At 46.2% G+C, this 20,993-nt stretch overlaps 1 protein-coding gene and 1 long non-coding RNA gene across 3 annotated transcripts in view; one reads left to right on the top strand and one right to left on the bottom strand.

Moving 5' to 3' along the window:
* Positions 1–20,993, bottom strand: part of PDPR (pyruvate dehydrogenase phosphatase regulatory subunit) — a 795,794-nt gene that overhangs the window by 94,265 nt on the left and 680,536 nt on the right. The gene's annotated exons all lie outside the window — the stretch shown is intronic.
* The window catches only part of LOC144799386 (uncharacterized), a 157,491-nt gene continuing 153,236 nt past the window's right edge, over positions 16,739–20,993 (top strand). Inside the window, exon 1 of the long non-coding RNA XR_013603801.1 lies at positions 16,739–16,839. This is a non-coding gene — a long non-coding RNA (uncharacterized LOC144799386). The remainder of the gene's footprint in view (positions 16,840–20,993) is intronic.

The following is a 20,993-nucleotide window of genomic DNA, read 5'->3' as shown; positions in this document are numbered from 1 at the left end:
GCCAACCGAGGCAAGGGCCATACTGAAACCTGCATGCATAACATACAAAGCGCTCTACAATGAAGAACCAATCTACCTCACAAATACAGTATCAAAAGCCAGCCAAAAGAGACCTCTATGAAGGTCAAACAGTCTAATTCCTCCTAAATGGATGGGAGAGAAATCGCACACCTGCTACTTCTATGGATATGCTCCTAAAATCTGGAACTTCCTGCCTTGGATCCTGTGGGAACATCAATTATTCCCTCTCTTCAATAAGATACTGAAGCTTCTCCTCTTCAACAAATACCTAAACCCACCTCCCTAAAGCTCATGACCAGCCTGCGGGCACCCTTCTGGCACCCTCTAAATAAAGCTGTGCACCACTACCCCGGGGAAAACTGGGCCTCTATTTCTCCAATCCACAAAAGGCCTTACCCCAACAACCTCAGAAATACAATGCCTGTTACTCTTGCTCATCCAGTTTTTTTTCTTCAGTGTACGTATTGCTACTATGTGCTTTTTTACTTTTATTTTACTCTTCCAGTCATTTTGTACAATTGCTGCTGTGCTGTGAAAAGCGATATGTATTTTATGTACCGTAACTACCTCGAAGTTATATCAATCACTTTCCCCAATGTCCTAGTACACCACGTCCTATAATCTCACCATGTATCTATATGTACTCCAAATGTATCGCATGTAGTTCGGTTTATGCAATTCCTCATATACCTCGTCACTTTGCCACTAAGTATTTGTATTTATTCCAAATGTATCTCAAGTATATGCTGCTATTTCTGTGAAGCGCTCCGATGCCCTCAGGCCAAGTTCACGCTATATAAAACTCAGTAAATAAAAATCAAGTAAAACTTCAGAATTACTCTGTCAAAACATTCTCTAAGCGAAAGGTAATCAAAATCTGGAACTTTATTTGCAATCAGGATTACTGCTAGCAGTACAGATGGTCTGGCTGAAACCATAATGCAGGGAAAGAATCCATGTTGCCAGGATTCAAGTCGAACCATTTCTTCACACTGTTCAATATTCTGTATGCACCACAGTAAAGACAGAAATATTTCAAAACAATTTCTCAAGGCCCTGTACAAAGCACAGTAAAGTATTATTCCTTCTTGACTGTACAAAACATCACTGAAAATATAAATTCAGGTGTAGTCTACAATGAAGTCTGCCTCACTACTTTGAGTTCCTTCTCAATCAATCAATCTTTATTCGGTTTTGCTAGAAAACTATAAAGGAACACACATAAAAAAACTGTTAAAATCAGCCAAGGATATCATGTGGTGTTGTTCTCTATCCAATGCTGCATGGAGCTTTCACTTCACTTTCACTGCACTTTCACTGCACCTATTTGCACTTATTTGCATGCATGTAGAATTTTTTCAGGCGTTTTACACTTCACTTTCACTGCACTTATTTGCACTTATTTGCATGCATGTAGAATTTTCAGGCGTTTTACACCACTACATATGACCAAACCATATACACAGTCTCAAAACACTGAGCAGAGCAATAGATGAAGTCAGTAGCAGGATGACCTAGCTGCGATATCAGCGCGACGTCAGACGTGTCGGGGAGCCACCATTTCAGGCTGCTTACATAAAGTGATGAATTCTGTACTTCCGTTTTTCAGACAGTTCGTCAGTGTGCCTTAGCGTGGAGAGGAGACCGTGTAGATTCACAGAATGCACACGTGCGCTGTGTTTATGAATGAAAATGGACACTATGAGGGCATTCTCCTGTGTCGCTGCGCATTAAGCCAGTCACAATACTCTGTCCGCCGCCATTTTGTTGAAGCGCGTCTTGTGTTTACAGATGCCGCGCTGTTTGCTCACGGACCTTCAGAGACATTGAGCAGTTATGATCGAGCCGATAACACAAATAGTACAGTTTACCCCAGCAGTTAGTATTGTTGCCCACAAACTGCGCAGATTATAACAATGGAGGTCGCTGGGTTTTTCCAGATCGCAGTCGGGAGCTTGATCAGACCGCCATTAAGCTGCCGGTGTTTCGCGCCTTTATCACCCTTCCGTGTTGATCGGTCAAAATGCGGCAAAAAGCATTCTTTTTACTCACGGCTCCGGGGGCTGGTCATATCGCTGGTCACACCGCTGGGTAGGGGGGCCATTTCTGGACTCTTTAGGCTCCTGTCGCTGACTGTGGCGAGCGGACCTGGTGCTCCGGAGAGCCGCGCTGTTGTACCCGGCATCAGTCTCCGTCCCGCTCTTCAGTCTACAGCGGTCAGAGCAGACGGTTCCATTTCTTTAGCATTCCGCGCTCGGAATCAGCCCAAAATTCAGGATATGTTGCAGAAAGACCACGACAGTCGAATCCCTTGCCCTTCAGGAGCTGGGGGTCAGATAGCAGCCCTCTATGGTCGTTAAAGGAGCAGTCGCCTGGAGGAGGTCAGAACTTATTTACTAAATTAGTCATGTCCCTCTATGCCTGTCCCTCTGCTAGAGTACGAGCTGGCGGCGCTTTTTCCTCCCCATTTGGTCTAGAACAGGGTACTAGACAGGGATGTCCATTATCCCCGTCCTTATTCCTCCTGGCTATTGAGCCTTTTCTATACTACATAAGGGAAAACCCTGACATCGCTGGAATCCGGTTCGCTGATTGTACCATCAAACTCACGGCTTATGCAGATGACGTGTTGGTTATGAGTGAACAAGCTGACAAGGCTATCCCAGCGCTAATGTCCACAATAGAAGAATTCTCAGTTGTCTCTGGATACTCCTTGAACAAGGATAAAACTGAGGTGAAGTCATTGAATAACCTATGTGATAAAACAATCCTGGGCGACTCCGGGCTTACCTGGTAGTCGAAGAGTTTTAAATATTTAGGACTGGAATTTGAAAAGGACTTGATATCCACCTTAAAGATTAATGAAGAGCTGCTCTACAAAAAAAATACAAAAGCTATTAGACGGCTGGTCTCCTAAATTCCTTTCGTGGTGGGGTAGGGCTGAAACACTAAAGATGATGATCAGTCCTATGGTAAATTACATGGCGTGTATGCTCCCCATGACCTTCTCGGAAGACTTTTTACATAAAATTGAGAAATTGATCTCGAGTTTCTTGTGGAAAGGGAAGAAACCGAGAATTGCCATGAAAAAACTGCAACTCCCAAAGCTTAAAGGGGGATTAGGATTACCAAATTTCAGAAACTACCAGTCCGCCTTTCTCTGCAAGCAGGGAGCCTCCTGGTTTATCGAAGACCCTGTTTACACGCCCTTATGGGTCAATATTGAAAAATCCATTATAGGCAAAGCCCTGCTCTACGCTGTCCTAACAATGGGCCTCTCACACCTCACGAACTCTAAATACATCACGCTCAATACCAAGAGAGCACTTCTGCGGATAGATTGCGTTCACGCCTCTGGTCAACAAATCCACAATTCCTCCTCTGCGTCTTTATGGCGTAATCCGTCTATTAAAATTGGCGGATCACCCATCATATGGGACCATTGGTCTGATAAAGCCATTCTCGACTCTACAGGCTAGACACTCCCTGTTACCGATCGACTTTTATGCTTTCTTAAAGCTAAAGTCAGCCTTATCCACTAGAGCATTCAAGCTAGTGACGCCTTGGCTAAAAGCTATGCTACCACACTTTCAATCCTCTGGACATTTTGTCTCAAAAATATATAAACTACTCGCGCCAACGGCCAACAAGTCGATGAGGCGCAATGAGGTAAAATGGGAATCAGAAACAAACAACACGGGAATAAGTATAGACTGGGTCAGGATACATGCATCAGCACTCACACACAAGGTATCACCGATACTATCACAGACCAAATATATGATTATTAACAGGGCGTTTTGGACCCCACAGAGACTATTTAAGGTTGGCCTGCGGGACACACCGACGTGCTGGAACTGCTCCTCTGGTATTGGTGACCTCCCACACATGTTGTTCGATTGCCCCATGCTTCACACCTTTTGGACAAAAATCTTTGACTACATTGGACACACGTTTGACATACATCCCACAAGGGAATTCATCTACATTCTCCTAGGAGCCTTAGATCCATCACTAAAGGGGGACCATGACCGCCAGCTCTTGGACCTTCTACTTACATTAGCATGTAAGGTGATCCTATGCAATTGGAAATCAACAGGTGAGGTCTCCTTCAATGCATGGAAGGAGTGGCTGTCCTGCATTAGGGGCACTGACAATCCCGCTTTACACTCATCACCATGGCAGGTCACCAACAAAAAATTATGGTCTTCATTGGACCAGGCCTCCTTCACCTTTGACCCACCCTGAAGGTCTAAATGTTGAGGTCTTTACTCAGTGAACTGTAGGGTGCATGCTGCATGAACTGTAATGGCTATATCTTGTGCTCACAGACTTGACAATCCTATAACCACAAAGCAGGAACGATGAAGTGTAAAAGGTACTATATGACTTTATTTAGACGGAGGGCTCTATGGAACTATATACAAATGTGAGTATGCAATGTTGGTACTTTATTTTCCTTTAATGTATACGTATTGTTTTATATATAATCCATGTCTGATTGCGGTATCTTTGTAACATGACTGTAACATTAGATAAAGCAGTGCAGGTCGAACTTGTGCAAAATGTTAGTTCACAAGCAGTGTAACAATAACAAGGTTTTTTAATTCGTTTATAAAAAGTGCAAAACATAATAAAGTGCTCCGTATCCTGAGCCGAGCTGTTATCACAACCTCATGGGGTGCAAGTAGTGCCATAAAAACGTTCTCACGGTACTGCTAATACATTTTGTATACATTCAGTCTAAATCGAGTTAAAAGGAATCAATGATAATCAGACATGTAAACAACGTATAGCTCAATTAACATTGTTGTTAAAAGGAATCAATGATAATCAGACATGTTTTAAACAACGTAAAGCTCAATTAACATTGTTGTCTGGATTAATAAATGGGCTTTAACAGATGTTTTATCCTTAACCGATAATATTCCTTCTCAATCCCAGCTGAGAGAACTCCAGTGTTGCTTGCTCTAATATTGCCCATATTCTATTTTCGTCTCAATTGATTAACCGGTAATAATCAGTAGAAGCCATCATTATATTTAAATGAACTAGCATTTCATACTTCAGATCTCATTTTGCCTAAACGTTATTTGTAGAATAGTATTTTAGATATATCAAACACTAATCCTTGGAACAATACTGACTAACAATACTCTGGAATATATCCCAATTGCCCAGTGGCATCAAATACAAAAGAAAGAAGGGAAAATTCTTTGTCAACTGGCTATGGTTCAACAAGCTGTTCCTGAACAAGCTCTGCGTTTAGAATTCTCCTTAGTCAGTTCATGTGCTAGAGCTATCACTAATGTTCTAAGATGGGCGTACAATCTTCTACACGCAGACCAAGGTACTTTAAGATTCTTATTAAAAAAAGAGACACTTGAGACCGAATTTACAAAATACACTCTAAGCCAGAATTTGATTATCGCTTTTAAATTATCTAATTGCACAATTGCACTTTTGAAATCATGGACTCCTGCCCAAATGAAGCTCTTCTTGAAACATCTGACACCAAGGCTTAGTTACGATCTGGATATCTTGCACTGCTCCAAATTACATCATTATGAACAGTATGCAGAGACCATTACATACAAACAGGCTCAAAGATATACTCGTTTTTCCTTAAGGCATGCAATCAGGTGGTGTGTAATTGTATTGAGGTTTGGGCTACTCCCATTTAATTCACTGATCTCTACATGGACTCACAAAGAACAAGTTACCAGCATTTGCGATCTCTGCAATGGTGGAGTGCAAGATCTGAAACACGTATTGTCGATATGCCCAAACCAGTTATTGGTTGAGGCTAGAAATTTTTATTTAAAACCATTACAATTAAGGTGTAACAGCTCGTCCGTGCAGAATTTGATCAAGCTTTTTAACTCTCCCCCTGATGAATGTGTGTCATAACTTGTTTACATTTTTAAAATCCTTTTTAAATTTGTATTGATTGTTTTATATGTACAGCAATAGCATTTGCTCTGTAGAAAATGTGTTGTTCTCGGTAGAGAACTAAATCAAATAAATAATACTAATACTAATGACTAACAATACTGGCTAAAATCATTTAGAAGGGGTGCAGAGCATGCATCAATACACCCTATTAGCAAATAAAATCCAAAATCCATGTAGAGTTTATTGAACAGCAGGAACACTGATAAGAAGCTCTGTACATAGCAAACAATAGTATATTCGCTTATTATTAGTTTAGGTAGGTAACAATTACAGAAGGTATGGGAAGTGATGACAAAAACAAGACAATATATACATGATGTAATATGTATACAAATATAGAGCAACAGATTTGCTTGAGTGCAGTAAGAGTAATCAGTAAGAGATGTAAGTAGGAAGATGGTCTGAATGTCATTACTACGCGAGGAAGTGTAAGAGCAATCATGGAGGGCGATTAGACTAAACACATGCAACTCTCCTAGTAGACTGAAGCAGCGGAACCTTGCTACTGCACATGGAGGATCGGTGTGACATGGAGGATCAGTGTGGCAGAGCATAAGCCAATGCAAGAGAAATCTATAATGAGTATTTCAGAGATGCATTTTAGCAATTTCTTTATTGACATCCATATGCATCTGTTTCTGGGAACTCACAATCTAAACTGGTGGCAACAGTACTAAGTAGGGTATGCCTCTGCTGGTTGCACAAGCGGATTCTGGGGAAATTAAACAATTTATGTATTGTAGAAAAGGAATATGGCGGTGGACCGACCAGTAGGCTGTTTCAATAGTTGAGTCTGCTGAGCACTTGCGCAAGATCAAAGTCTTATTGCTATAAAAAGTATTGTTTGTTGAATAATATTTAGGTTCAATATTTGATCTTTGGTGGTTGTTGCCGTTATTAAGGACCTCAAATACATAGTGAGGCTAAAGTGTACGCCGAGGTTTCAGCCGGATAGTGCTGGGGTCAGAATGCTGGAGGAAAATGACAGGGTTAGGAAATATGGTGAGTGCCAAGGTAACAGAAATGTAAATTATCTCTTTTGCGTATTCATAATGAGGACCAGACAGCCATTTAGTGCTGTATGGCTATGAAGCAGTTGGATATCTATGAGTGGAAGTAGGGTGAAAGTAGGAAATGAAAAGATATGGTGGCCATCCACACACACGTTTTCAAAACATACCACCAAGAGAAATGGTATGTAAGGAGTAAAGGAGGTGGCTTGGAGAGCCAAGATGGTGGACGTGCCTTAGTGAGGATCTGCCACGAAGCCCCATTTATCTATTACTTATCCACCAGTAGGCTATCATTGGGCGAGGACATGTAGTATTCAACTCCCCTATTACTCCACAGAGCTGTGGCGTGACTCTCGGACTGCCGAGCCGATGGCGAAGAAGGCCATAATGCGCGCAATGAGGCCTGTACTCGATGAGGGGCGCCACCATTGATAGATGAGGGCTCCCGAAGAGGTGCGCCTCCGAGAACGTGAGGAGCTCTGATCTGCTTAACCCGTTGCTCTCGCCAGGGGCTGTGGGGCCCCCTGAGGCTGACCACCCCCAGCGCCCATGGTGGCTGGGGCCCGGTGGACTCGGGCTGCTGACTGGTGCTGCCTAGGCCCGCTGTGAGGAGCTGCTGGAGCGAGAGATGTCGCTGGATACGGGCATGCTAGGTCGCACTTCGCCGGCTGCCCATCCTGCATGAGGGTTGCTGCCATGAGCCCTTGTCGCCTGGCTCGGTGACGCCACTGAGGTGCAGTGGAGTGCATGGCCCTCTCTCGACTGCCCCGACCATGGGCAAGATTGCTGCAGCGGCAGTCCTGGGCAGGTGGAGGGAGAGTCTGCATGCCTGAAACTTCACCTGGCCTGCTATTCTAACAAGCCACATAAGGACAACTGCCCCCCCTCAGAGGATTCAGTCTCTCCAGCACTGGAGCCCCCCCCTGGAGCGGTTTGCTGCTTTTAAGCCACTGTCTTCCCCAAGCCGCGTCATCCTTGGGCATCTGCAGCGGTGGGGTCTAGTGACCACATGCTGGTATGCGCCTGGTGCTATTGCCGGATTGGCCCCTAGAGAAGAGGACCTTCCCAACGCTCCATGGTTCTCTGAGGGGCCTTCTGTGGTTCCCACCTCGGACATTGAGGATGCTGGGATAGCTCCTGCTTACTTGTCTGGCTGTGGACTGATCCGGGAGCCCCAAGTGCCTCTCTACTCTGGGCTGAGAACCCCCTGTCACCCTCCACTCCTACCTTCACTGTTGTAGGTCGGACACGCAGGTGCTTCATGACACTGGGCGGCTCATGCTGCTGCGCACACTTGGGACCTACTGGCGCATGCAAGTGGGCCCTTTAGCTTGAGTCCTAAAGTGATCACAATACTCCCCAATGACGTTATGTCTCTAAAAGCTTACGCCTACTGCCTGCTGCCCGGTACCATGATTGCTTGCAACCACCTGTATTAGATACCATTCATGAGTCCTCTTATTAGTCCGCTTTTACTGATTCTGTACAGCATTCTCCATAAAGCTCTGACTGGGGCATGCTGGGGCATACAGGCACCGCTCACACTGTTGTGATCAGGAGTTCATCTGGTGCTGTCAAGGTGGCCCTGCGGCTTACCTACCTGCGCTATTACAAGGGGACATTCTCCATGCTTAACGCTATGGGCCGCATGCGCTCCAGAACTGGTGGCACGCCCCCCAACGCACTCCCCACAAAAGATCGACTGGACATGCCAAAAAACGAATTCTTCTACATCCATTGGGACCAAGGCCAGAAAACTCAAATTCTTCTACATCTATGAGGAGCAAGCTGGATACAGTCATTGAGGCAGTGCAGCAACTTGGAATCTCCCTGGACCAGGCAAGAACACAAGAATCGCAAACAAGATTGATAATGTTCTGGTTGCCCTCACATTATTGCATGCAGACCATCGCAAGCTAGCCGACAAAACCAGCTCCATGGAGTACTCTATAAATGGCCTCGCTCCCAGAACCCGTGAAACAGAGACCTCCATATAGGCGTTGACTGACCGTGTGCAAATTCTGGAGCGCAGAACAGATTATGCTGAAGGACGTTCCAGAAGGAAAAATATTCAGGTGGTAGTATTGCCAGAGGGAATAGAGGGGACGGACGCTACCATTTACACAGATCCCTGGATACGCAGACTGATCCCACCAGAGGCGTTGTCACAGTTCTTCTCCATCAAGCGCGCTCATCAGATCGTGGCATGGCCTCCCCTGCCTGGATCAAACCTGAGGACCCTGCTGTTCTGTCTGCTTCGCTAAGTTGACAGAGACTCAATTCTATGTGAGGCACGGGCGCTTTCAGATATAACAGTGGAAAATGCTCGCATAATGCTATTCCCAGACTACACTTTCACAGTGCAGAAACACAGAAAGTCCTTCTTGGCCGTGAAATGCCAGTTGAGCACACTGAACCTGAAGAACTCCTTCCTTTTTCCCGCCTGTGAGTTGAGTCTAAAGGGAAAACAAGATTGCTTGATATCCCCGAGGCCGCCTGGGAATGGCGGGAGTCAACTGACCTGGCTCGACGGTCTGCATGTCTGCGGACCCCGAATAGCTCTTAGGATGCGTTGTCTGATCGCCAACGTGGTAGCGGAAAACGCAGGAACCTCCCTCCGCGACAAGGCCATGCCCCTGATCTGAAAGAGATAATACAAGAGCAATACAGGGCCTTACTAACAACGGCAACCATCGGAGAAGCGGCCCAGTTTTCAGACCTAGAAGACGACCTCACAAATCTGGCAGTGATAATGGTTCTTCAAGTAATGGGCCTTCTGAGATTGGCTCGGTGCACCTCCCGAAATAACACCAAAGACAGCAGATGGCATTATCTAGACTGAAATCTGTTACTATGCTGCCGTTAGGAACCCCAGCTGAGCCTACATAGCATTACTACATGCTCTGAGTTGGTGAATGACATGTATTATAATCTGCCTTCACAACCCCTCCCTTTCCTAAGGTTAAACATCCATTAGTATGCAGCTGTTACACCGTGTACCATTACTTCACAAGCGTTACAGCGCATGCGATGTTACAACGCGTAGCCTTTACTACGCAATTTGATACATCGCATCCATTGTAACGCTTGTGAAGTAAAGACTATCCACATCGTTGTGTGGAAACGGACGCGCTTCGCTGATGACGCAGGAAGCCGGAGAAGACAGATAATCGAGGAGAGAGGGAAGATGGGCTGTGTAGTATTTAAGGGTTTAGGGTAAGGGGAGGGTCGTGCAGGGGGTAGTCTTTATGGTTTAAGGGTAGTGTAGTTGGGTTTGTGTAGTGTTTTAGGGTTTAGGATAGTGTTGTGGTTTTTGTGTAGAGTAGTGTTTTAGGGTTTAGGGTACTGTCGGGGGTGCGTGCAGGGTAGTGTTTGGAAGTAGGGACAGGAATGGGGTAGGGGCAGTGTCGTGCTGGGGGTAGTGATTTAGGGTAGTGTTGTGGTGTTTGTGTAGGGTAGTGGCGGGGTGTGTGCAGGGTAGTGTTTGAGTGTAGGGAGCGGGCTGGGGGGAGCGTCGCCCAGGAGGTAGCGATTTAGGGTTTAGGGTAATGTAGTGGTGTTTGAGTAGTGTAGGTAGTGTAGTGTTCGAGGGTTTGGGTAGTGTTTTAGAGTTTGTGATGTGTAGGGTAGTGTATTTGTATATAGTATTTAGTGAAGTGGTTTTTTTTTTACATTAAAAAAGGGGTTAGAAAAAAATAAGAGGGGTGAATGTCTGTTTTTATTGCTAGCCAAGTTTTTAGTTCGAATTCATTAACACTTGCAATGTAAAGGTACGCAAACTAAAAACTTGCGTAGTAATGGTATTTGTGAAGTAAAAACGTTGAAGTAAAAAGCTGCAAGTCATATTCCTTTCCTAAAGGCAATAATGTTGTTCTAACTATGTGTTTGATCACGCTCTCATAAATGTTACTACGCTAAACACCCTACTAACGCCTACTCACCCGACATATCTGGGGCACCTCCTACTGAGCTCCCCGGGCCCTGCCTCACCTGCAGGTACTTTCTTCCTTTTTGCCAGTTATACCATTATACCAAACTGGTTAGTTTGGTAGTTTGGGCGGATATAGGTTTTGCCTCTGCTCTGATGGAGTTTTAACACCTTGGCTGCTATGACTTTTCCCCTCCTGTGCTGAAGGCTTCAGATTTACATTGTTCATGACAAGGTCAGCTCGTCATTAGCACAGCTCCAGTGTGCCTCATGACGAGCTGAGCTCGTCATGAGCATGGAAGGGGTTAAAGTCTTTGTCTTTTGCTTTACAATTGCTCAAATGTGTTATTTTTTGCTGTTTGATGGAGCCCGACCCTGCACCCACACCCATATACACTGGTCACCGTCTATTGTGCGCGTCCCTGGCTGTTGCACAATCATCAACAGCATAACTCTCACTACACTGATGGCTCCCAATAACATTCTTACATAGAACGTGAGGGGCATTCATACACCGACATGAAGATACTCAATCAACTCCTACCTCAGGTAACGTGCCATACATTTTGCACTCCTACAGGAGACACATTTAATGCTCCCTGAGACCACTAAGCTCCAGAAGCACTGGTGTGGGCAGCTGTTTGCCACAAATATTTCCACCTATGCTAGAGGGGCATTCATATGGATTAGGTTGGGAACCCCCTTTATGGCCCACGAGACTGAAGTTGATGTGGAAGGTAGGTATGTTTTTGTGTGCGGGCCGCCTAGATGGCAAAAAGATACTAATAGGATAGGTTTATGCACCCAATTCGGAACAAAGCTCTTTCTCGACATACTGACAGGCACGTTTTCCTGCTGGAGCGGACTCCCGTGGCTCATAGGGGCGACTTTAACAGTGTTCTCGACCAGGGACTTGACCGCTCCTTCCCTCCATTGCCCACCGCACCCATGATCTTAACTGCGTGAGTGCTCCATGCCAGGCTTCAGCACTGGCAGCAACTCTACATCTGGCGCCATGGTAATGCCATGGCTAGGGTGTACTTGTTCTTCTCTGCCCCACATCAATTGCATGTAAGGCTTGATGGAATACTTTGCACAAATTGGCTGCCTCAGAACTACAGACTGATTATCTAGATCGGCCCCACTCTGACCACAATCCCCATAACTTCCAATTGACATGGGAAACCACTGCACCAGCCATCCACACTTGACTGTTCTAACCGGGGTCCCCAGAGGGCTCTCCTTTCCAAGAATCTCTGGGTACCACCATAACTGAATACTTTGACCATAATGATGGTAAGGCATCCACACAACTTCTCGAATGAGATGCATTCAAGGTCACTATATGTGGGCACTGCCTGGGTGCGCAGTGGAACATACGTAAACACGTTGAAGGCAGCCTCACCCGCTTTGAGCGCACAATCCTCCGGCACGAAACACAAGCAGTACATGACCCGACTGAGCTACAACACTTATCAAATAAACGCCAAGAGCACGCGTCCCTGCTGGTGAGACTACGCTGTTTCAATTATACAGCTCACTCAGTCAGCATGCATGCTACTACGGATAGGTAGGGCTGCATGCTGGCATGGCTCATTCTCCAGGACCAATCTCGTTCTCCTGTGTTCCACCACCAGCACTTTACTTTATACCAAGAACGAGATACAGGCCGAGCTTACGTGTCCTTATGCATCCTTTAATCAGTCGACCACCGCGGCTGACACCGACATACTCAATACCTTTCTCTCCTCAATCTCGCTGCCTGGTATTATGCCAGAGCAGAGAGCATAACTGGATGACCCCACCACACAGTTTGAAATATAGGACAGCATTTGCGCGCTTGCCACAGGCCAAACCACAGGCCCGACAACTTGTCTGCCGAATTTTACAAAGCCTATGCCCCACTGGTTGGCCCCCAGCTGCAACTCCTATATGAGGAAGTCCTTTCTGCCGCTACCTTATCCGACTCCCAAAGAGAGGCATGCTTGTCTCTCTCCCCAAGCCCAGCGAGAACTCCACGGAGTTGGGATCATACAGGCTGCTGGCACTGCTAAACACACATTATAAGGTCCAAGCTAAAATTCTTGCAACTCAACTAGAGCCTCTAGATATAACACTGATCCACCCGGACCAAAACGGGTTAGTGCCAGCACGCAACACATCCTCGAAACCTCAGACGTTTCTTCCGCGCCATTACATATTCGCTGTACAACTGGCCCTAAGCAAGATGCCTTGTGTTGGACCTCGAAAAGGCCTTTGATTCTTGGACTGACCTTTCCTGTTTGCAGCACTTTGGCGATATGGCATCAGATTCTGCTTTTTGCGACTAGTGCAGTTTATATACACACACCCTCCGTTTAGATTCAAAACTGGCTTCTCCATTTCCAGCCGATACCAATTGGCAGGGGCACCTGGCACGGCTACCTAATCTCCCCCCTACTCTTTTCGCTAGCGATAGAACCACCAGCTGTGGAGGTCCGGCAACGAGGGGAGGCCTGGAGCATCCAATTAGGTGATGGTCTGCACACTGTATCCCTTTATGCGGATGATCTCCTTCTGAACCTCAGGAACATACGTTATTGTCCCGACATGATCGTCGCAGTGCTGTGCCGCTTTGCTGCGCTGTCTGGCCTTGATGTCAAATGGGAGAAACCATGCTTAATCCCCTTTACATCGGGCTTGTCAGATCCATGTTTTGCCTTTCCTGGAGTGTCTATACCCTGGCAGCCCAGAACATTGCAGTACTTGGGAAGTCGAGTGTACCATTCTCCTAGAGGATGTTTGATGGTAAACTCACGTGTGCAGCCACATCTGCCAGAGCTCAGATGGCTTTTTGGTAAACACTACTGCTGTCGGTGATGATTCGATGGCCCTGCTGAAGATGGTGGTCATCCCTCGACTCATATTATTTCTCCAATCTTTCTCTATCGATCTATCACGACTCAATTATTTTGAGACTTCGAGATGAGGTTCAAGGAGTTTCTCTAAAACTCTAGCCTTGCAGAGTGGCATTGGCAAAATTATACTCACCCCTGGACCAAGTGGTACAGAATATACAACAACATTATCTCACCTCTCAGCAGCAGTGTGTGGCGACATGGCTCCTTGGCCTGAAGTTGACAGACATGGCCACTGCGTTACCACCCTGGACATGGACTTGAATCCTTCACCTGTCACCTGTTTACCCCACCACTCAAGCTAAAGTGCCGCACCCCCTGCTGCTGGGTGTGTGGCACTGCTGCCACCACAGGAGCCTCTATCTTACGCACTCAGTGACTCCCCATGCACTAGCATTAGCCCTATTAGGCCCTCCCTGAAATGCCACCATTACCTCCGCAGTGGAACTCGAAATCTGGCGTGCTGTAGGATTACACATAATGGGAGACCTCTACAGTGATGGTGCCCTCATCCCATACGGGACACGAATGGGAGAGTACGAGTTAACGCCAGGACAGTTCCTCTTATACAATTCCCTGCTGACAACACTGACCCGATCATGGGGCGACCTGACACCTGAGCCATCGGCTCACTTCCTAGTACACTAACAAGTCATGGGACCGGGTAGGCACTTAGTACACTGGCTGGCTGCCTCGCTGCAAACTCATACAGCATCTTTACATGCAGCCCTATGGGCCCATTGGGAGGGCGATCTCACCCAGCCCTGTACAGACAAGGAATATACTGCAATCCTTGAGAGCTCCATCAATATACCATGCAATACGAGGTTTCACCTAATACAGTTTTATAATGTAAACAGGGCCTATCTTACCCACGCCAAAATCAACCGCTACTTCCCCTGTGCAGATGCTGCCTGCCCCTGCTGCGCCCTGGTTAATACGGACCTACTCCATATGTTGTGGTCTTGCATCTCGCTTCACACTTATTGGCAAGGTGTCACAACACAACTATCGACTTGCACGGAACGCCTAACCCTACACACATCAAAGGCATGCGTGCTGGGCCTGTTCCCTAGGGCTAAGAAGAATGAAATAGCCTCTAGGTTTCTCAACCTGGGCCTCCTGATGGCCAAATTACTTATTACCTGACAGTAGAAGTCCTCAGAGACTCTATCATTTGAGGCATGGACACAGTCCTTTCTTGTGTGGGCAGAGGCAAAGAGTGTGGTTTACACAGAGAGGATACTTTGGGATTGCGCAAGTACCCTGCTGCCCCAGTTGGCATGCCATCCTGGCATATCTCAGAGCTCTCACGTAAGGGGAGTGACGAGAGGGATACCAACCCATGAGGAAACTGGGACTGGCACAGTGGATGGCTGTTACACCCACGCACCAGCGCTTAACCATACGGATCTATCTTTTCTCTTGCCCAGGCCTAAGTAGGTTGCACTTTAATTTTCATATTCACTGACGCACCAAGATACTTCACTGGACGGAGCGGTTTGGGGGCAGGGGAAGGTGCTGGGATTTGAAGTCACCAGCTCCAGTTTTTACAACTTTTTTGTTTTTATATAATGGAATCTTTTCTCCTCACTGCAAAGCTAGGGGTAGCTGACCCTTGTGGGATATGCGTGGACCGTCTAACACCCTCATTTGGTAATTATCCAACAGAATTTATGCAGCAAGTGTAACTTGTTGTTTTAGTGTTCAATTCCCTGATCTACCCTCAGCAATTTGTATTTGTCAATGACGTGATATCAATTGCATGCTATAATGCCTGTAAATGAGACTATAATCCCGCTTTTCTTAGTAGAAAATGTTGTACAAGTAATGCATAAAAGGAGTAAAGGAGAGGGCGAAGATAGAAAGTTTGGCACTGTGCAGGGTGAGAAGCCCCATGAAACTGAAAAGGAATGATAGGAGAGATACAAAGAGAACCAGCCAATTGCTTTGCTAGGTATGCCCAGGGTGGTTAGAATAGATATGGCAAAGGTATCGACAATGCCAAACACTGCAGAGAGATCAAGGAGTAGGACTATAGAGAGAAGATGGTTGTAAGGGGAAGATATACTGAAGTTGGACACATACAAGAGGGTACTTTTTGTACATTGAAAGGTTTTGAAGGTGACTGACGTGGTTACTGGTGGTAAAAAAGAGGGTAATGCGACTAAATACCAGAAGTTGAAAAATTTTCTTAGAACAAAGGGCATATGCAAGATCTGATGCCAGAGAGGGAACACTTTTTTCCCCAAAGCAGGAGCAGCGAGTATGAACACGTTTAAATGCCTTAGTAAATGGGCCCTTTCTGCCACATCATGGTATCCTTAGAAGAGGAACCTTAATAGATTAACATGCTTCAGATTATATGGCTAAATTAGCAGTAGCAATAGTGGGAGAAATCAAACAGAACTGAATTTTACCCAAAGGTTGCTTAGCATAGGCTATGCAGATTAACGTCCATTTTGCTTTAATTATTTTAGTTTAAATAGTGCTTCTTAACCCATTTACATTCTTAGAATCTCCCAGAAGTGGATCCGTTTGATCATTTAGCATTTTCACTCCTGATTCTTTAATCATATTAGGCATGCCAAATCTCATTAGTCCGACTAGTAGGAAATGTTCTAGATTGTGACAGGATGTCTTGAAAACTTCTGCTGGATGTAATATCGTATCTCTGTGAAACTGAAATCATGCCTAAGGGCAACTATTGCTCCATTTAATTCTGTTTAATATCAGTACCAGGAAACCCATTCAGTTCCTGGAGCCATAAAGGGACAACAGTGGAATTTCACAGGTTTTCAATGTAAGCCTATCTGGTTGCAAATTTTCCCTCAATGACAAACCGTTTCTTTGGCTTTTGACAATTCAGATACTGTATTGCAGTTTTAACATAGCCTCTTAAGTATAATTTTGTCCACATTTCAGAAAAATCTTGCCTTGGATAGGCTTCTGAAGGATGCAGCTCATCAAATGGACAATAATACTCTGTTTATACACAAAGTGTTCGAGTCCATACGTGCAGCAGGTAATTATTCTAACATTTCTATCAATGAAAATCTTACACTGCAGAAGACCAGGTTTTTTTTTAACTCTTTATTTGGTACACAACATTAGCATTTTCAATGAACATTGAGACCATCATTTGCCACATAGAGTTCTAACTTCTGTTACATGACGACCTAATCTGTATAAGTACAAGAGTTCTTTACATTCAGGATCAGTCTATAATTGGGATTCATTCAATGTTTTCCAATAATGAATCAACAACCAGTATTGCACATATTTTCCCTCTAAAGGCGTTCCATTTTCCCTACACCCGTTCCCATTTCTTGGGGCACCCTCTATGCAGGCATACTGCTCTTTCCGCCACCATCGACATATCCATGTCATTACTCCAATCTCTTACAGTGGGAGTAGTACGTGCACCCCATTGTTTAGCGATGTTCCCCTTAGCTATAGTTATACCCAGTGTTGCCCAGGTGTGTGCTGCGAGATTAAGATCTGTGGCTTCCCATATGTTTAATAAACATCCCCTAGGCCACAGTTTTCCAAACTGTGTGGCGCGACACATTACTGTGTCGCGCCCCATGCGTGGGTGTGTCGCGCGATGCGATCCAATGACGTCAGGGGCTGACTTTAGGGAAATGCGTTATGCGACTCGAGACTGAAATCAGAGGGCAGCAAACGGGTCTCTTGTCGTTCCAACACATGGACAGTAGGTGGCGCTACAAAAACTGAGATCATGTTCCCAGGCCCCGGTGTCCAGGAGCACTGCAACCCTTCACTGGCCGTCCGGCAGCTGGGACCGAGTGATAGGGATCAGCAGGACTGCGCTTTGATTGTGGAGCAGGCAGATGGCGGGCAAGGTGACAGCACTGATGATAAATAACTCCATCATGCCATGACTCAGATATGGGCGGGAGGGCTTATAGTGCGCCGTGCTGCAGGCACGTGTGGAATTCTGAGTAACGGCGGGGTTGGGGGGGGGAGAGAAGCGGGGTGCTGGGCAGAATGGTGGAGGCAGTGGCAGAAAAGGCGCAAATGTATGCCCCGCTGTTTTCCCCTTTTCCATAGTCACAGCTTCCTATATTCTCTGAGACTACACGGATGTTATTTCTTTCTCTCTCTCTTTGTATAAACTCTGGGGCTCATTAACAAGCCCTGTGCGCTGCTGGCAAACTAGAGCCAAAGGTATCAGAGCGCTTTACATGAGAACCAGTTGTGTTACAGACGGACACTTGCATTTTTGTGTGTGAGGGTGTGTGTGTGAGGGTGTGTGTGGGGTGTGAGGTGTGTGGGGTTGTGTGTGTGGGGTGTGTGTGTGTGGGGTGTGTGTGTGTGTGGGGTGTGTGTGTGTGGGGTGGTGTGCGTGGGGTGGTGTGCGTGGGGTGGTGTGCGTGGGGTGGTGTGCGCGGGGTGGTGTGCGTGGTGTGGTGTGCGTGGTGTGCGTGGGGTGGTGTGCGTGGGGTGTGTGTGTGGGGTGGTGTGCCAGGGGTGTGTGTGTGGGGTGTTGTGCGTGGGGTGTGTGTGTGTGTGTGGGGGGGGTGGGTGTGTAGGTGGGGTGTGTGTGTGTGGGGGGGGGGGGGTGTGTGGGGTGTGTGTGTGTGGGGTGTGTGTGTGTGGGGGGTGTGTGGGGGTGTGTGTGTGGGGGGGGTGTGGGGGGGGTGTGGGGTGTGTGTGTGTGTGGTGTGTGTGTGTGGTGTGTGTGTGTGTGTGTGTGGTGTGTGTGGTGTGTGTGTGGTGTGTGTGTGGTGTGTGTGTGGTGTGTGTGTGGTGTGTGTGTGGTGTGTGTGTGGTGTGTGTGTGGTGTGTGTGTGGTGTGTGTGTGTGGGGTGTGTGTGTGTGTGGGGTTTGTGTGTGTGTGGGGTTTGTGTGTGTGTGGTGTGTGTGTGGGGTGTGTGGGGTGTGTGTGTGTGGGGTGTGTGTGTGGGGGGTGTGTGTGTGGGGGGGTGGGGTGTGTGTGGGATGTGAGGTGTGGGATTTGTGTGTGGGGGGTTGTGTGGAGTGGTGTGTCTGTATGGTGGTGTGTGTGGGGTTGTGTGTGGGGTGGGGTGTGTGTGTGGGGGGGGTCCGAACCCACCATAGGTGGTTCTGGATCGCTCGCTGCGCTTCCTCGCGTTACCGTGTCCCTGACATTTTTTTCACAAAAAGGTGTGTCACCATCATGAAAAGTTTGGAAAGCTGTGCCCTAGGCTCTGGTGGTACAGGGGCCCCACTTACTTTCGTTATTGTGGACATGACTGCCTCCCAATATGTCACTATTCCTGGGCATTCCCACAGTGTATGATGAAATGTGCCAGTTGCTCTACACTATCGTAGGCAGAGCTGGCTATCTGTCTTTCCCATTTTGTATAGTGTAGTCCTAGTATAATAGATCCGATGTAGCACTTCAAGCTGGATTAGGCATAGTTTTGAAGGGAATGCCACCTCCCTTGCGGATGCCAGAGCCTCTTGCCAGTCCGTCTCGTCCAAGTCTCCCACCTCTTTCTGCCACTTCTCCCAGAGGGATTGTGTGGGGATAGGATGATTATTGATGATTTTATGATATGGTAAAGATGTGGCTTTTTTGTGCATGTGCTCCGTAAGGAGTCTGTCCTCCAGGGGAGAGGCCTCTGGGAGGACGGTATCAGGCGGGATGGCTGCCTCTAGTGCGTGCTTAATTTGGTGATACCGGAACATTTCTGTAGGTGCCATCTCGGATTGATCTTAGAGTTGGGTGAATGGAATTACGTTACCCTTGGCCCATAGATCTCCCACCCGCGATATTCCTATGGCATCCCATTGCGTAAACCCTTTTCTGTTGAGTAGTGTGCCTAGCATGCCAGTATCCCAAAGAGGCGTTGCTTGCGTGATCTTTTTTATTCCATCCAAGTTTTTTGAGAACTGCATGCCAAAGGTGAATCGTATGTTTTGTCGGTCCTAATAAAGCCAGAAGACCAGGTTTTTGAGATGTGAGGGACTCTGAGTCCCATTCTCAAATCTCTATGGCCTGTGGCCTGAGAAGAGAACTATTAACTTTAGGCACATGCAAGACGAGTGTGTCTTTACACATCATTTTTGGCTATTCAGGCGATCTATATAATCCAGACACAAGGATGTTTTTTAACATACCTGCAAGTTAAAAACTTTTTTTATGCCAGAGACTGGAACTTCAAACATAAGGCACGCTCTTTAATACAGGGTGCCAAGAGGGTGGAGAAAGCAGGTGAAACGTTTATGCAGGAGGAATGGAATTGGGCCATTTTTGACATGCTTAAGATCCTCATTTTTGCTAATTTGAGGGCAATGCTATTTTTAGTTTCATCTATGTTTTACTTCTGAAAATATTTACAACACAGTAGTCAAATAGTCTGCACTTTCTACCTGATGGAGACAGGCCACTGGCTCCAATTCGTAAATGAATTACAGCAGTCACGCTTGGTTATACTCTGGTAACGAGTGTTTAGACGACAAATATCTTATTAGGGGCAATCTAACCTAAAACAAAAGGAGCTTCAGATCAGATTATATCCTAGGACACTTGAATCTTCACCTCAGAGATAATTCCTCATAGGTCTGTCAAACACTACCCTTAAATACCCCAAACACTGAGCCCTTATGGCCCCCCATTACTGTAATCATAGAAAAGTACTATAGTCTTAAGCAGGGTACCTTTAAAACTGAACTCTTTACAAAAACGGTGGGCATACCCCCCTGGAAACACTAGAATGCTTCTTCCAAATTTCAAAGAACTCACAAAACACTCACTGGGAAAAATGTGTTATCTCCTATTACATTAACCAGAAATATTAGTTACGCATTACCCTCTATGAGAGTGGAATAGTCATGAGCCTGTCCTCCGATATTATCATCCATGTCTTCACTGCGTTCTTTGAAATTCTGAGTACCCTAAACACTATCTAGGTAGAGAAGGTAGCATTCAGAGCATACCCACCTCTCCACTGACTACAACACCACTAGCACACCCTATCTGGGATGCAAATTCGACCAGATATAAGCATGGCTCTGTTATAGGACACAACTGATATTAGAGAAATTGTCTGCAGGTTAAAGTCTTTGCTTTTAGAGATCCTAAGTGGGAGAACCCATAATAGTTCACCTCTTGGTATCTGAAGAGGCTTCTAAGGTAGGGAGATACTGACACTGAGTGTTAATCGGGGATGTGACTGTCAAAATTCA

Source organism: Lissotriton helveticus, chromosome 12, assembly GCF_964261635.1.
Source record: "Lissotriton helveticus chromosome 12, aLisHel1.1, whole genome shotgun sequence".
In the NCBI taxonomy this organism is placed as follows: domain Eukaryota; kingdom Metazoa; phylum Chordata; class Amphibia; order Caudata; family Salamandridae; genus Lissotriton; species Lissotriton helveticus.
The sequence above is the reverse complement of the archived record's forward strand: the minus strand, read 5'-3'. Positions and strand labels throughout refer to the sequence as shown.